General features: G+C 40.4%; 1 protein-coding gene across 1 annotated transcript in view; it reads left to right on the top strand.

Annotated features, from left to right (window-relative positions):
• The first annotated feature begins 1,274 nt into the window (after positions 1-1,274).
• The window catches only part of mpp5a (membrane protein, palmitoylated 5a (MAGUK p55 subfamily member 5)), a 49,978-nt gene continuing 32,533 nt past the window's right edge, over positions 1,275-18,719 (top strand). Inside the window, 1 exon segment of the mRNA XM_034135242.1 lies at positions 1,275-1,446. The gene's annotated coding sequence lies outside the window, so the exon portion shown is untranslated.

Consider the following 18,719-nt stretch of genomic DNA (forward strand, 5'->3'; position numbering starts at 1 on the left):
TAATACAAGGTGTAAATATTTGTTTATTTTTGCAGTTATTTCAGATCTTTAATAGGCATTTTGTGTTTCTAACTAACTGCTGAGAATTAGGATATAACCTTCTACACAAGGTCCAAAAAGTATTGTGATGAGAGATTTTATTCCATCATACAAACAAACACGACCGCAATTATTGAGTATAATGATAGATTTTCAATCTTTTTTTGCTCTTTTTCATAATTTTGCAACAATTTAGAAGTGTAGTTCCCACATTCAAATGACAACACTCCAAATAAATAAATGACAAACTTATTTTTTTCAAATCAAAGAACAAGCCAAACTCCATGAGGATAAATAGGTATTTATTGCTTTGGAATTTTTTTATTACCAATTTTGAAAGAAATGTTTTTTTTTCTTTTAATCATTTTTGTACTTGCTGGTAATTCATTCGTTTTTTTCTGATTTTGTAAATTGCTGTGAATATAATCTTCACTTCAATTCAAAATTAAATGTAAATCTCTTTCCAAATTCATAACATAGGTTGTATTTGAACAGGCCAATGTCTGTCCTCTTTAAACATGGGTTTTGTGTTCATTACACCCTACTTATGTCTCTAACAACCTATATTGAATAATTGAACATTGATTGTATATTCTGTAGATTCCCTTCTCTAAACACTCAATATACCATGGCCTATTCTTCTGCAGACATGAGAACAAAGCCTAGGTTAAGTGTTTCCTTATCATTACGTATTAATATGTAGATCAGTATTTCAGGTTAGCTCAACCTTGTGATCTAATCTCATGGACATATGATCAGTGAATACCGACATTTTGAAAACTATGATATATACATTTGTATTTGTTGTAAATGCTGTGTAAAATGCATTTTCATGAAATTAGGGAGTAGTGAGGTAAAAAAAAACATCTATCAGCAGTCAGTATAGGCTACTGTGCACATATCCTTGCATGAGGGTATACTCAATTAAACAATCATAAAGATGTAATGTAACCTAAAAGCAATATTCATTATTCATTCATGCTATTCATTTCAGTTTCTTTTTTTGTTGGTTTATGCTCACGTTAGTTGTTAATCTTGGTTAATTATTAATACTAAATAATCAGTAGTAATATTTCCAAAGTAGTTGTCACATGATATATAGCAACCAATGTAGCAACGTGTTTGATTGGTTTAGACAAGATTCCTCTCATCGCTGTGTCCAATCAGCATCATTGTTTTACATAGTTGGAATGTTGTCTCCTCCCCCTTTTGGAGTTGGAAATGACAGTGAGAAGGAGGAGAGAAGGTACTAGCGCTGCTGCACAACAAGCAACCAGTCTAGAGTGAAACTGTGGTGCAGAACAATAAAACCCGAACTAACGCAGGTTGCATTAAAACTAATCATTTGTAACGACTTCCCCTTTGGATATAGCAGCTAAAGAAGAACGTGGACGGCTGAGAAACACAGTGAGTATTGCAGTGTTTTCTGTCTGAGGCGGCTTTGTTATCAACAGGTGCTGCAGGAAGCAGCAAGCTAGCTAGTTAGCTGCTAACATTAGCACGATAAAGTTAAATAATATAAACCAGCCACTTACTAAATAAAGTTATTATTTTGAGAGTGTTTAGTCTCTAAACTGATGACAAAGGATAGTACCAACTAAAGAAACTACATTTCTACAGAAAATGAAGCTTATTAGCCCATGTCTCAGCTACTTCTGGGGTACTCTGATAGTGAAACTGGCTAACCAAAACACTAATTTTACGTTGCTCGCTTAGCTAGCTGACACAACGCCCTGTCAAATACAATAAGTAACCTTCATTCATAATGTTATACAAAATAACTTTACATTTCATTTTTCAGAATTATAACAACTGTGTTGTTGTTGCGTTTATCCTTCCTAGGTTCAAGTGAAGTTAACGGACAGTTTTAATAACGTAGCCTTGGCTAATGTTAATTGTCATAACGTTACGTTTCGCCACATACTTTCTGTACACCTACTAAAGTTACGTTGCTATCGTGGTATGCTAGTTTTGTTGAAAAAAGTAACCAATTCCTGCCTGCTGTATAAAGTCTGTGCCAGGACAAGCAGAAGCTACAAATAATAAAAGGTTTTCTGGTTATCAACAGAGGTGGGTACTCAGATGTTGTACTTAAGTAAAAGTAGAAGTACCAGAGTGTATACATACTCTGTTACAAGTAAAAGTCCTGCATTCAAAATGTTACCTAAGTAAAAAGTACAAAAGTATTGGCATCACAATAGTAAAAGTAGTTATTGTGCAGATTGGTCCATTTCAGAATAATATATATGATATGTTTTATAATGATTGATCATGAAAGTGTTATCAAAGCTGGTAAAGGTGCAGCTAGTTGTTAATGACTTTGTTTACTGCAGGGTAGCTTGTGAATTTAATCCAGGTGGAACTAAAGTCTGATTTAAGTGTTAGAAAATTATACTTTTTACCTCTGAATTGTAGTGGAGTACAAAGTAGCAACAAATGTAAATACTTCAGTAAAGTACAAATCTCTCAAAATTGTACTTAAGAACAGTATTTGGTTATCAGAAGACACATCCCTGAAATAGGGAGGTAAGATTGTCTATGAGCCGAGGCTTGCCCTTTTCAAAACTTTCAACTCTAACTACTCCCAGAATATCCCTTAACCCGGGTTCGTCACACGACAAACCTGTTGAGCATTGTGCTGTTTGCCTGAAAGTGTTAACATTTTCCCGTCAAAGTCTATTCTGTGGAAAATGTGTATATGTTCCAGTGTAATGTTGTATAGTGCTTCTGCATGCCATATCATGAGGACTGTGCCTGGGAAGAGTCTAACCTAAAAGGGTGGGGTTTCTCTTATGTTGAATAGTGGCAAAACTATTAGTGGCTGACAGGTTTAGACTTGACTTTAGCCTAGCTTAATAAATAACCTTACTGAATTATAGAGGGAGTTCCATTTTTTTTTTTAAATATTGCTCTACCAGCAGCTGAAAGCTCATTTTAAGTCATTAGCTGCAAGTGAATGTGGTTCATTGTCAATAGTTCAAATATACCTATAGATAGTATGTAAACCCCCTGGTGCTTTTGCACTGACCTTTAGATAGGCTTTACTACAGGTATGAGGTCACATTGCTATGGCGATGGGGTCAAAGCTGACTTTAACACACACACACACACACACACACACACACACACACACACACACACACACGTACACACACTGGGCTGGTTGAGCAGAGAGGTGAGGACAGGCACATCGGGCCTCAGGCCAGCACAATACAGGAACCCTCTGTTCTCTGGAATGCTCTCTCCATCACTTTCTCTCTCTCTGGTGCTCGGACCTGATTAGGACCCAAAGTTAGGCTAATACTAAATCAAAATGTGTCACCAGACCTAAACTGAAGCTGATACTGTCCCCTTACAGTGTTCCCCTCAGATATAATGAAGGTTCCTTTCTGGCCATGACTAGTCGGTTTAATCTAAAGCTTATGTTACTCAGCCTAATTCTGCCTTGCTGTTTAGGCATTTGTTAGCAGTGTTACGCTGTCAATCAGTAAAGTTGGCCTTAGCCTGCCAAAACAATGGGTTGGGTGATCAAGATAAGGATCTTCTTAGCCGTTCTCTCAGTGGATTTCTTACTGTAAATCATAATGGTTATTTATTTAGGTTATGAAAATCTGTTCTATATACAGCTTGTGTACACATACAATGTTTCAGTCATAAGATCTTTGTCACAGACACACTTTTATGATACTTACACATTATGTTCAGCTGTATAATCTTGACAAACTTAAACACATTTTATGATTTTTTTTTAAAGCCTAAATCCCATCGGCATTAGTAAAAAACTAACGTTAGACAACATGGTCACATGACTTCATGTCACCGTTGCTAAGCTAAAGGTGGCTAATCTTCTTTGTGATGACATTAGACCTAGTCTAATTTAGACACTTGTAAGCAACCACTGATTTTATGACACATAAAATCTTCAGACCAGTGGATAATTTACTGACGTATTTTATGTCGTAGGACAAAACATAAAAATCAAACCAAAACAAACTAACGGAAATCTCATTAAAAAAACGATTGACTTTGACGATGGTAAAACACTAACACATTCCCGGGTTTTAGGACTCCTTCCACACAACTCTATTCCCTCCACTCTGCCTTATTTTGACTCTTTTGCTCTCTGTCTGGTACAGGGTGGTACGTGTGTACGTGTGTACGTGTGTGTGTGTGTGTGTGTGTGTGTGTGTGTGTGACCAGATAAGAGCGAGCTCTGCTTCTGCTCTCGTTGACATTCCCCCTCACTGCTCTACTCACTCTTTGTGTCACATAATGTCATGCCCTCTGATTCATTGCCTGTATGATCAACAATCGGGTTGATTTTCAGAAAATTGGTTAAATTTCTAGCTGGTCTTGAATTTGAGTCAGTCGCCTTCCAATCAATGTTCCATATTTCCACAATGCCGGTGTCAAAGATCTGTTTAAAACTGCAGTGAGCTTATTTTTTGTCTTGGAGTAGTATTTCACAAGGTGTGGCTATAAGGGTAGTTTTTACTTTGACTTTGCTGTGACAGAAGTAGTCTTCCCTTTTAGATAGAATACAATTATTAGCAAGTAATGATGTTTTTAATTGCTGTTTTAAAATGCTGTCAATATTGTTTGGGTTGCAGACAGTTGTATTTTTTAAAATACCTTCATTGGAATTGTAAATGGAAACAATAGATTTAGGTTCCTTGTTTATGTTGAGAATAAGCATCTACTTCATTCCCAGTCCATTGATCCATTCATTATGATTCTATGAACATTTGAATACTACTATTGTGCCTGGTCTTCATTAGTGTTGCTGTAATGATAATTTAAGTTTATCTATTTTATTATAGAAAGTATTTAAATACTTTACCTGAAGTAAAGTATTTAGATACAGATACTGAAAATCGTTGGTTATTGTGCTATTAACCTGTTAAAAAAAAAAGCCTGTTAAGCCCCGTAGCCTCCTCCGGCGGGGGCTAATAAACACACACCGGGCTTTTTTTTCACGAAACTGTGTCTCAGGGCTTCTTAAAATGTAATAAACTATGAATGTGTCATAATCACTTAACGGGAAGAAACTAAGCTAACTGACGATATGAACCATTTTTACCGAAACAAAACACAAGTCTCACAAGAAGCGTCTAAATGAGCCCTGAGCGAAAAAATGCTAACGCACTTAGCACAGAACTCTAAGTATAAATCGATCGATATACTTATCGGATCTGCACAAACAAGCTTTGCTAGCAAGCTGAGATTCCACAGATTCTAGAAATATAAGTATCATCACTGAGCGATCAGAACTCGCGACAGGGGAAGCAAAACCAGACAACACACGACGTAGCTTTAGGTAGCAAAACACGGAGATATGCTCAACTTTAGCTGTTATTCTGATCAAAAGTTGCGTTCAATGGCATTACAACGAGAAAAACGTGGCTGAAGGTTAATCCATAGGTTAATCCAATGTGTCTGTCACTTTGAAAAAATTATTGATAATCCATAATCCCATTTGTATGTAAAAAACGGAGTTTTCATATTAGCTGCTAATGATAGCTTCCAGAGTGTATGACAGCTTCCTGTTTTGGGTATTCTGGCTACGCGTCACTCTCACTCCTTATTTGGTAACGTGTGTGTGTGTGTATGTGGAATTTCCCCTCAATTCCATTGGATGTCAATCATCAACATCGACCAAGGGGGGCCAGAGATATGGAAAATCCACCCTAATGACCGCAGAAGTGTTTTTTTTGTTGCTAAATCTCTAAAAAGGTAAAATTTAACTTGTTTTGCATCAATCTTGATACAGGTTACTTATATTATATGTTATAGTTTGGATTCCTAAAGCTTTTAGTCTACTATCCCATCATTCAAGGGTGGTTTACACTATACTGTAAGTAATGTAAGTAATGTTTCTTTGGACGGACACAATAATTTACATTTTTTTACTATGTTCAATCTGAATTTACTTTAAAATAAAACAAATCTGTATTTATTCTGACACTTCTACATCCAACTCACAGATGTAACCTTGCTTTGAGAAAAAAGATTATTAATTTACCCCTTTTAGAAGTGAAGTTATGGTCATTTGTTCTGGGAATGTCATTTTCGAGCCTGAGACCTGAAAAACAGGCTCAGGGCTTAACAGGTTAACATCTCATACTTTCAAACAGTGCTGTTAATCGGTTAAAACATGGATTGTTTTAATCACAATATTAATCACTGAACAATCATAATTAATAACACATTTAAAATCCTAGTATTAACCTGTATTTTGGGGGGAGTTTAAACAATTATGCATGTGGTGTTGTAATAAAGAAATGCATGACAAACTGGTAAGAGTATATCAGAGGGTTTTTTACTTTACTATAACATGATATCTGAAATGTTAGTAGAAGTTGGACAGTTTTGCAACACGTATCTAAAGCATGGACTAAGCCGCTGTCACAGAGAGCCGCTGTGATTCCCTTTTGTATAATGTGTGCTACACAGTCAATATTATCTCTGCTGCTATCATACTGTGAGCTCTAGTGGTGACCCTGTCCACTGTCTCTCACTCCTGTCCATTTTAAGAAAATGGTAGTGATGTTTCTTACTGATATCTAGTTGTCTCCTCTCCAGACAGGTTCATGGTAAACATCCACACTGGTGTAGGAAGTTTGACCAAACTTGGTTATGTGATTTATTTGCATACATATTTTTTTAGGGCTGTCAGTCGATTAAAATATTTAATCGCGATTAATCGCATGATTGTCCATAGTTAATCGCGATTAATCGCAAATTAATCGCACATTTTTTATCTGTTCTAAATGTACCTTATGCCCCTTTCACACCAACGCAACTCCGGTTCAAGCTCCGTGCTAGAGCTTTTCTGGTTCAGAACCGGTTCTTCGGTTTAGCGCCGGCTCTTTTCACACCGCTCAGAGCCCGACTGGTGCTGCCGCTGCTGCGTCATGACGTCACAGTTTACGTCGCTGAGTTTCTCCCCAACGCCGGAGCTCACCTCACAACAACGGGCCGGGGACTGCGTTGCTTTTAATCATACGAAGCCAGATTAAATTAAATAACGACTTCTCCAACCTTATACTTTTCTCCAGAGTGCCGTGGTTCATTGTTTATTAATGTGTTTCAGCGGCATTTACCGACCGCTGCAGTGCTGGCCGGCTGCTCTTCAACGGGAGTGTATTCTCCCGTTAGCTCCGGGTTAGCTCACACGGCTCTAAAGTATTCACTGTCTGACTGTCACACAAGCAGCTGTTACATATCCCCAGTTCCCCTTAAGTGAATGTGTGTCAGTCTGAATTGACGCTGTTTGGCATCACAACGCTGTTATGAAAGTTTCTCTGGTATAACATGGGTGATGTTAGCATAGCAACTGAAGCTAAACTGACTACTTGCTAAGCAGTTTTCTACAGGCACTTTTTACCGACGTATTTTTCATTATGATTCTACTTGTGATAGTCGGACATGACAACCTGTGCAGCCCATGTATTGATTCCATCCGATAGCTGCTATAATAACAAACAAAACGTCTGCCTGCTCTCCACAATGATCAATAACAGCGAACGGATGGTCAAAGTAAGGTACAAATAAACAGAATCACACAAAGCCTGGTTAGTGTTGCCTGACTTTATAAAGTGTGTTTTTTTTTTAACAAGTGTGTGGTTGCGTTCTAGTCACTTTGCTCAGCACTACTGCTTGTTACAACTTTTATTTGCCGTACTCGCCTTAACTGTTATCTCAGGTTAATCTCGCCCCCCTCCGACGTAAGCGTGACGTATGCGGTTCTTGCTTCTAGACCAGGGGTCTCCAACCTTTCTTCATCTGAGAGCTACTTTCAAAAAATGAAAGTGGCCAAGAGCTACTTGCATCACATCGCTTACATTTATTCACATAGCCCTCATCAGTTGAATTAAGCTATACTTTTGTACACGTGTGAAATTGCAATACCTAAAGCTTATCAAAAATAAGGTCCAAGAAAACGAAGATTTCTCACATATTATTATGGCCCACATAATAAGTACATCACTGAACATTCACATAAGTGTCCTTAATCACCACCTTACAAGCATTTCACTCTTTTGTTAGTGAGATTAATGGCACTGCATACAGTCCACCATAGAGGTGTATGCTGGACCCACTTAGGTTCACTTAATAGAGTCATTTAAATGTTCATCAGTCGGTCTTGTTCTGTATTTAGATTTCATTCATGTCAGAAAAAGCTGCTTCACAAAGGTATGTAGAACAGAACCAAATAAAGCAGACATTTTCAGTGCTGCTTGGTGAATGTTCTTATAGTTTTCTGGGTCTACAAGGCTCCAGAAATGTTGTGAGTTTTGCTGAGACTTAAGCTGAACATTATTTTGGAGATCTCCACAGGATTGACACTGAACAGTTGTTCAGCCATCTTTTTCTTCTTCTTCTTCGTCTTGACATTAAATTATAAACCATAATAAATCAATTGTATAGGTCTAGCCTCCCTATATCTGTGTGTGAAAATGGTTCCATCCTCAAAAACAAAAAACTAATACTTCTGCAGTCTAGCTGCAGCTTCTAGCTACGGTCTTCTGTTAAAAAAAAGACACACATGACTTGAGTCTGAAAACAGCAGGAGTATTTACAATAGCATTATTAGCACACTTACATTCTCTGTCTTACTGTTACATAAATCCCATGAATGTATGAGATTAAGTTAGCTTCATCATATCTCAATCAGTGATTAAGTGAATAATAAAGTTTCTATCGGGTCACTATCAGCCTGTCACTCATTATTTTCAGGGAGGGGGCGGGGTTTGGAGGAACGGAGAGGAGACGGTGATCGCGGAAGCTTTCCTCCTGCCTTCACAAACTTTACACAAGTATTTATCAACTGAAAATAGCAAGAGGACATTCATACTCTGCAATCCAAGACTTGATTAAATCCACCAAAAACCTGACATGACGATAACGAGTGTTTTTCAAAAAACACAAATCCCTCCCTGTGTGTCTGTGAGGCGCAGCGACAGGGCCTGATTCAGAGCGGGTCATTCTACTGTTAGTTCTGGACTCGTGCTGGTGGAGAAAGCAGACTGCTCCGTGTGTGTTGTCGCTGTGCTGCTGTCACGTCTGTTCCTTGATCTCTGCGTCACCGACCATTTGATATTCGTGTGACAGAAAAAAATCTAAAATAAAAAAACGTTATTGTCCAGCCGCGGCCGAAAAATCAATAAGCAACCTTACTACGCTATAATCGATAATCGAGCGGCGAGCTACTGAAAAGCTGCCCGCGAGCTACCGGTAGCTCGCGATCGACGTGTTGGAGAGCCCTGTTCTAGACGGACAACTTTTTGGTGCTCGAAACGAACCGGATTCCGGAGCTATGACGCTGCTCCGCTGCGGTGTGAACAGGAAAACCCGGTGCTTTTCAAGCACCAGCACCGAACCGGCCCTGAAACACCGTTGGTGTGAAAGGGGTATTAGAGGGATATTTTTCAAGTTTTTAATACTCTTATCAACATATGAGTGGACAACTATGCTTTAGTTGTCCACTCGCGCTCGTTCGTTCGTTCGTTCAAGGCATATATGCCTGTGTGTATGAGCTGTGTTGCGCGCACTATCCGTGCTGAGTGTGCTGTCTGGCTACCTGCATAAAGTCAAGTGCTCGGCGCAGTTGTCGGCGAAATGTCGCTCCTCTGTTTTCATTGAAACAGCTCCTTATATCCGTTAGCTCAGCTAGCTAGCACCAGATGCTAACAACAACACGTAAGGTGTGCTTCGCTCGCGCCACACATACACACTCCCTCCCGGTCCTCCCGATGGCCAGTCCGGGCCTGCCGGTGAGCGTGGAAGTGTGGTCTGCCACAAGCGGGCAGCAGGAGCGGGGCTGTCAGCATCAGCTTGTAGATGGTATTTTAAACTCGATGCAAAAAATACACATGCGTTAATCGCGTTAAAATAATTAGTGGCGTTAATTTTTTTTTGCGTTAACGCGTTATTAACGCGTTAACTTGACAGCCCTAATATTTTTATATAACATGTTAAGATTAATGGCGAGTGTTATATTGACAGCCATAGTTCAACCCTTAATTAATTAATGAATTTGAGCTCTGTCACTGATGTTACTCTATAATTATATTAGGGACGTTACGATTCTTAAAATCCAAATGTTTGCAATAATAGTAGGCAATGCATGTAGGCTTCAGACAAAAAGAACCACTAGATTGGAGAAGGGTATTTTACAACAAAAGCAAAAAGTGACCAGATCCTGAACTATGGTTTTGGCTATCAACGGCACATTTGTTGTTTATGTAATTCATTTCAAAGCAATATGTGCCAAGCAGTGACTTTTCCATTTTCCTTCTATCTCTGTCATCTCCAACTCTGTCAGTGGCCTGTGGGAAACCTTCCTGAATGTTAGGGCTGCATTCCAGAAAAGAGTTCTGCCTGTTTGATCGGCTGTAGTTGGTTGGCATTGTTGATCAAACAATTAAGAGTTATATCAGATCATTTTAATGACGCACACAAATACATTTCAATATTTAGAAACTCCTGGGAATAGTTATCTCGTTAATGTCATAAATGCAGGTTTTAAAGTGTAGCAAACCCTTTAATAGAAGGCTTTTTGTTTCCAAAAGTTTTGCCTGTTGCCTCAACAAGACAGACATTCATACGCACACACCGGGGGGTAAGCTTTGGTGGCAGATGGTGTTGTGCATGTGTATGTTTTTGGGGTGGGGGTAGTAGTTGGTATTACTAGTGCAGTGCCAGTTTGGGATGTGTTATTGCTGCTGCATGTAGGGTTTCTATCTATGTGCACGTTTACAAAGTCATAGCTCCTTTTAAATGTTTATGCCCAGGTTTTGCGCTTTGGAAGAAAGGTGAGTTTCAGACTGGTCAACACCATGAAACAGAAAGCTAAGCAACCGGAGATATTTTTCTTTTATTGTGGGGTTATTGATTCTCTCTCTTGCCTTATGAAATCCTTCCCTTTTGCTAGTTTGTGTTACCTCCATAGCATTTTATATTCACTGAAGTAATGCACATTCTTCTTCAAAAATCAAGGGGTGAAGATACAAAAGGGTTTGGGGTCGGAGGGTCATCACTAGGGATGGGTATCGTTAGGATTTTATCGATACCGATACTGCTTATCGATACCGGTATTTTTCGATACTCTTATCGATACTTTTCAATAATTTGGTGCTCAAAATTATAGGCATGATTACAAGATGTGAAAATTAAACAACGGTCATTTTATTTTTATTTATTATTTAATGTAACTTTTTCAATGTCATGGCAAGCAGGTATGAGTGTGTTTGACAGTGTGTCTCTGGAAGGGGGGCGGTAATTAGGGGCAGTTCATAAATCCATGTAAACATGACCATTATTCAGTTAAAACGAGACGCTGCGTGCGCACCTCCTAAACCGGAAGCTCTGGTCGGCTAACCATTATAATCCGTTTATTGCGTTTATTTATAATTGTATGATGGATTATCAGTAATCATTTTAAAGTTACACAGAGACATTGGATTAACCGTTTGTATGCCCTTGAACACAACTAAAATGACGTAGAAAATATCGCTTTTGCCAGTTATGTGCTAAAGTAGCCGTTAGCCCGTTTTGCTAAGTGTTGATTTAGACTCTTGGTGTTTGACTTCTGTTCCGTGTAGGTAAAATGGTTAATATCGTCTGTTAGCTGAGTTTCTTCCCGTTAAGTGGGTATGCATCATTAATAGGTTGTTAAGAAGCCTTGAGACGCTGTTTCTTGCAAGATGTTGCGTCTGCCCCTATGGGCTGCCCCCGGGAGTCTCACAATAATAAGAGCGCTGTTAGGAGAGATGACGAGTGGCATTCACAGTGGCCAATCAGAGTGGTACTCAAACCGGATACGTCACATGGGATGAGGGTTCCCAACCAACCAGAATTGTTTAAACTAAGGAAGTAGCGTAATTCATATACCGATAGCAGCACCGTTTGTCCAGCGGCTTAACGGTATACCAATACCGTCCAATCAGGTACCGGTACTGACTTAGTACCGGTTCTCTATACCCATCCCTAGTCATCACAAAGAAAATGTAATTGTAATCTAGATAGAATAGAAATAGAATCGGAGGGATGAAACCCTCTTTAATGGTCACCAGTGTTGGGACTAACGCGTTACTGTAACGCAACTACCTTTTGCGGTAACTAATAACGTTACTAGTTACCTATTCCCATTCAGTAACGCCGTTATAGTTACTGTGATTTAAATGGGTGCGTTACTGCGTTACATTATGTGATCCAACTGAACCGAATCTCCCTGCGGATGTAACTTACAGGCGAATACAGTGATGTCCTCTCACAGTACCATGGAAAAGTGAAAGTGACCAGAGAGGAGTGATGATTGGTTAACGCGGGGTAACATTTCAGGGTAAGCCAATCAGAGACAGAGTTGGGCGGGTCTTGCCTCATGGGGAAAATACACAGGCACACAAACACTTGCTAACACACACACACACAATGGCAGATGCAAGTATCAGCGAGAGCAGCAGCGCATTTACAACTTGGACCACTATTTTCAATTTGTGGGGATAAAGGACGCAAAAAATATTACGGTCAAATGTAAACTGTGTGCAGGACAGAAAGCATTGTCCACATCGAATTACAGCAATGCCAATCTCCTGAAGCACCTAACTAATGTACATGGGGCTATAAAACTAGTCTCCAAAGACCCCACCGTCTCAACCACCGGCAGTGACCCAGATGGAGCAACACCATCTAAACAGCCAAAAAACGATTTTTTTATTGTTATTATTTTTAAAGTAAAGTAACTTGTTACTAGTTACTTTTATAATTTAGTAACTAATAAAGTAACTAGTTACTTTTTTGAGAGCAGTAACTATTACTAGTTACTTTTTAAAAGTAACTTGCCCAACACTGATGGTCACACATGCAGAGCACACAGCACACACAGTGAAATGTGGCCTCTGCATTTAACCCATCCTAGTAGTAGATGCCTGGATAGATTAAATAGTACATTGACATATGCTCTTTCAGGGTTTGAGGGTTCTGCGCCCTCTTACTTTATATGAAAATCATGTGACGTCACGTCGTGTCACGTGACTTGAATTTTGAATTGAGCCGTCCCTTTATAGATACTATCTCTTTACGTATTAGTGATGGGAATTCCGTCTCTTTTTAGTGAGCCGGATCATTTGGCTCGGCTCACTAATGGCGCGTTTCCACTACACGGCCTCGCTCGGTATGGCTAGGCCTCGTTAGGACTGGCTCACTTTATGGCGCATTTCCATTACGGTTTAGGAACTGGGGTAGTATCTATAGTAACGCAGTGTAGGCGGAGCCCAGGGCTCTCGGCTAACTTCTTTCACCATCCTCCCGGAACCGTCCCGAAATACAATCTAAGCCGTCCCGAAATTAATGTGGACCGTTCCGAATTTAAAATATTAGTTTTTCTACATTATCATTAGTTAAAATCATTCAAAGTGACCTTTAACATAAATAAAACATCATACAAATCATTAGATGATAATTCATCAACCTTTTTAATTGAGTAAATCAGTCAAACACATAAACAAAGGCCAAATATATTTAAAAAAAACACACAAGCGAGAAAGTTACTCTAATATTGAATCCAATCAAGTTCTATCCAATTATCAAAAACATCCAACACTCTGTCCTGAAGACAGAAGACAGAACCCAGAGTAACCACTAACCAGGATGACAGTCTGTAACACAGTCAGGAGACCTTTACAAACTGCCCCCGCCCCCTCGCACACAGACGGGGGAGAGAGCTCTCTCGTCTGGATTGGAAAGATCGAAAATAAGATCGAAAATACATCATAGACGCATTTTGTAGACTTATTGCATATTAGAAACGGAGTTGGCGAAACTAAAACTGCGATATAATGTTCATGTAGCAATAATACATGACATATATGTTTTAAATGTCTCCACTACCGATAAAAAGTCAGATAACGTCGGAGCTTAACGCTACCACTGTCTTTAATAATTCCGGCCCGGGGCCCGTTTAATACCGGGGCTCGGTACCCATCCCTACATGGGGAGAGACGCAGCATATTGCTAAGGACTAAATACGATGGAGAGTTCTCATCTCAGCCTTATTACCCATAGGGGATGAAGAGGAGTTAGTAAATAAAGAGGCCGGCGCTCCAGGGTTAGGTTCTGCTGTGCGTTTTCGTGATGTAACGTAAACAATTGCAGAATTCCTCCACGGGATGCCATTGTCATTGTACATCACTCAACGCGAAATACACACACTCAGTACATAGCTAGACCCAATAATTTGCGGGCCAGGAGTTTGCGGGCACAGCTGTGTGTGTGTGTGTGTGTGTGTGTGTGTGTGTGTGTGTGTGTGTGTGTGTGTGTGTGTGGTGTGTGTGTGTGTGTGTGTGTGTGTGTGTGTGTGTGTGTGTGTGTGTGTGTGTGTGTGTGTGTGTGTGTGTGTGTGTGTGTGTGTGTGTGTGTGTGTGTGTGTGTGTGTGTGTGTGTGTGTGTGTGTGTGTGTGTGTGTGTGTGTGTGTGTGTGTGTGTGTGTGTGTGTGTGTGTGTGTGTGTGTGTGTGTGTGTGTGTGTGTGTGTGTGTGTGTGTGTGTGTGTGTGTGTGTGTGTGTGTGTGTGTGTGTGTGTGTGTGTGTGTGTGTATTTCGCGGTTTGCTAAATGTTTTGTGCGTGTGTGTTTATGTTGACAAGGAGGTTTAATAACTGTGTGCTACACAAAACGTGCAGTCAGTTTCATTTTCATCGCCGTTCGTACTGTAGTAGAGTTATCAGGGTATTTTTATTTTAACTCTCGTCCCAAATTCGTCCCAAGATTATTTTTTATCCTCCCCGACCCTATTTTTTTCGGCCCCGGGACGACGGGACGTCCTTAAACTCGAGCCCTGGCGGAGCCGTGACGTCATCTTCAATGAGAACCCCAGAAAAACAACACAGCCATTAGCTGTTAGCACTCAGAGCTCACAGCTCCTCATATATGTTCAGAAACTAGACAAAAGTTAAACAAGTACAAACCACAGACTCTCTGTGTCATGGCGAGTACAGTTGCTGCTTTATTTATGTCTGTATAGGCCGTTGTTGTGAGTGTGGACGGTCGGAGCATATACTGCGTTAGCTTAGCCAATCTCCATTTAGAAAACACGCATTTTAAAAGGTTTTTCGCCTGCCGTCTGTCTGCAGACTTGACAAAGCATTAATTCATGGTTTTTACTAACCGGTATCAGTATGTTGTTACTTCGGCATCCTTTTGAAACGTGTATTACAATTAAATCACGGTCAAATATGTCCATCTTGTAGTTGTAGCCCCCTTGCCAGCGATGCTCTCTCTAGTTTAGCATACTCAGCCCGACTCAGCCTCGTTGTCTCTGGCCCTAGACCCACGATTTTATGAGGCCAGAAAAACTGTGAATTAGGACCCGCCGGCCGGTACTAGGCCAAGTGGAAACGCAACCAAAGACGGGCCGCTGACGTCACAGCCCTCTTAAACCGTGCTCCGCGCTGTAGTGGAAACGCGCCATAAGAAGAGCCGGCTCTTTCGGCCCCTAAACGGCTCTTCATTTTACAGTTTACCACGGAGCCTCAGTTTCGCCGCTGCGAGGCTCCGGCGCTCGCAGGAGGTATCACTACAAACCCCTATTATTAGTGCTTCTCATAAAATGATTATAGAACTCGAAACAAAAGTCAACTCGGATAAAATCTGGATTATTTTAAATAAACCTTATTGAATGATTCTTTACAGGGTTAACAAAATGTATCTTAAGTAGAGAAACAACAGTTTTGGTGCACATTTTATAACGTATATAATATGGGAGTCGATCATGGTCCTATATTGTAGGAAGCCATAAAATTGTTTAATATTGGATATTGTGCATCCCCATTAATTTTTTTTTTTAATGTATGTAAACACCTAAAAAGTCCTGCTTGCAAAGGTATTTGGCAACATCAGATTTTCATAGATGTATTAATGCGGCCGCTGCATGAGCTGTTAAAGCTCCCATGTCATGCTTTTCCGGTTATTACCCGTCCCCTTGTGTGTTATGAAGGTTTTTATGCATGTAAACGGTGTGCAGAGTCAAAACCCTCAAAGTACACCCTGTAGCGAGTAAAACTCTAACACAGGAAATACCTCCCCAAAACGCCTCGTTGGAGATACGTCACTGCCCATTTGATTCTTCCGGGTACCGCATGATGTCATGCGGTACCCGGAACGAAATGGACCAATCCCGAAGAGCTATGGCCACACCAGCAGCGGCGTGTTCCTCCTCCAGAGGTTCGAAGAACCGGCATTTCACAGACGAAAGCTTCCAAAACATTGCCCAGTTTGAGGCCGGATATGCACAGCTTGTTTGGACCGTTTGGAGCAGGGGAAGATCTGGGTATACAACCTGTAAGTTTGCATTGTTATTTGTGTATTTATCAAACAAGACTGTTTAAATGTGTAAACTGTGTTGGACTGCTAAGCCATTGACACAGTGCTAACTAAATTGCTAGAGTTTCCATATATCAACTCTAATATCAGCAGATGGCCTTGCATACATGTATCTCATAGCAGGAGAATGTCTGCATTCACACACAAAATACCTATTGACAGTATACTGCGGGTGATTTGCCGGTCAGTCGCGAAACGTAATTACATTATAGCTGGCGTAGCGATCTAACACACGGAGCTAGAGCTAGTTTCGGTCAGAAAAACATTTTTGTGATGCTACGTTGCTAGCGTTTAAATATATCAACTACAATGTCAGCAGATGGCCTTACATGTTTGTCATGGCAGGAGAATGTCTGCAGTCACACACACGGAATACTCATACAGTATACTGTACTGTGATTTACCGTACATTGTGACCGTACATATACTGCATGTAGCTAACGAGGCTAGCTGTATGCTAGCGCAAAACAATGTATTCATGCAAGTTACATTGTATGGTAGCAGAATACCCGTATACGATTGCAATTATAAACACGTTATTGCTAGCCTAATATGAACCACTAGCTTTTGTTCATAGTAGTTTTATTACACTGCATTATAGTTGCCTTTCCTCCAAGCTAACGTTCATATCGTGTTAGCTACCAAGGTAAACAAAGCTAGGTTAGCATATTAGCAGGCAAGCTGTTCATTACACAACTACTACTAACTAATCTAAAACAACTAAGTTTCTCTAATATTTTGTGATTTGCATTTGATTTCGTCCAGCCAGATCCTGGCGGACAATCCATGACGGGGAAGGGATTCTACTACTACTGAGGCGTCGTGCTAAAAGGCACCGCACCGACTGTGCGCAGGCAAGATGCGAGGAGGAGGAATGAATGATATACCGTGTGTATATATGTATATTTATGTTCATTTTGTACATTTCTAAAAATAAAGTTTAATGGAAATACTTAGTAGGCCTATCCTTTCTTCCCTGAATTCATATATAGCAAACCATGATTTGATTTCTCATCAAACAGTAGTAGTTTATAACGGGTAAAAATAACTTACTCTTTGTTATGAGAGTAGCTCGTAGGCCACAACGGAAAGACAAGGAGACATACACGAGTTTACAAAACCACGGCACATTTATTGTGGTAAATGCAAAGATAGGTGGTTGAGAGGATCGCAGAGTTAGTCTTCCTGCAGCCGCTTTGGAGAGAGACTGTGTCCGGAGGTGTCCGTGATCGTGCTGATTAGCCTCTTCAGCTCCACCCCATCGTAAGACAAAGGCCCTGGGGCCGTCACACTCTTCTATAACAACAGTTAAAAATATATATGTATATAAAATATACCGCTGTACCGACGCCATGATAAGACTGATGTTACGCTGAGAGCAGCCGGGAAAAGCACTGACATGGGCGCAGCCTCTCTGGTGGTTGACTAATCAGAACGAGTGGCCGAGCTGACCAATCGGAGCACACTAGGCTCACAGGGAGGGGGGGGGCAAGAGCTCCAACGAGTCGTTTAGTGGAGAAAGTGAATACTGCTGAATACACATGCTTGACAGAGATGCTGTATGCGAAACCAATGTGAGTTTGGAAAATTGCACAGTATAAATCTATTTTAGTATACCTCAACAATGTAATTATGATCAGTGGAAATGGCCATGACATGGGCCCTTTAAGTCATTAGTACGGAGCCCCCTAGGGGACATGGAGAAGAAAAATAAATTATTTGCGAGATCTCGCAAAACCCCTTTGCGAGGTCTCGCAAAACTTTTCATTTAGCTCAATGTACTTCCTGGTGAGTTCGGCAACACAGAAACACAGAAACCACAACAATGGAGCGGTTCATCAATTTTACTTTGAGCTTTGCCAATGCCGAATGCTTCACCCTGTATCTAGCTATGCCAGCTTTGAGTTGCAGCTTTTTGAACTGAACCCGGCCTCGCCTATACTCTGCGCAGTCGTGTATCGTCCGCCAAAGTGTAATAAGGATTTCATAAATGACTTTTCTGACTTTCTGTCCGGGATCATGGTGAAATATGATCGTGTTTTGATTTCCGGAGACTTCAATGTCCATGTGTGTTGCGAGTCCAAACCTCTGGTTAGGGACTTTTTAAATCTCCTTGATTCTTTTGGTCTCGTTCAGTCCGTGGCTGGCCCAACACACGAAAAAGGACACACTTTGGACTTAGTATTATCGTTTGGACTGTCTGTATCTGTGGATGAAATATGTGCAGCAACGCGTATCTCAGACCATTTACCGGTTCTGTTTACAACCTCGATCCCTTCCGCAGGAGTCGAATCACGTG

Source organism: Trematomus bernacchii, unplaced genomic scaffold, assembly GCF_902827165.1.
Source record: "Trematomus bernacchii unplaced genomic scaffold, fTreBer1.1, whole genome shotgun sequence".
Taxonomy (NCBI): Eukaryota; Metazoa; Chordata; class Actinopteri; order Perciformes; family Nototheniidae; genus Trematomus; species Trematomus bernacchii.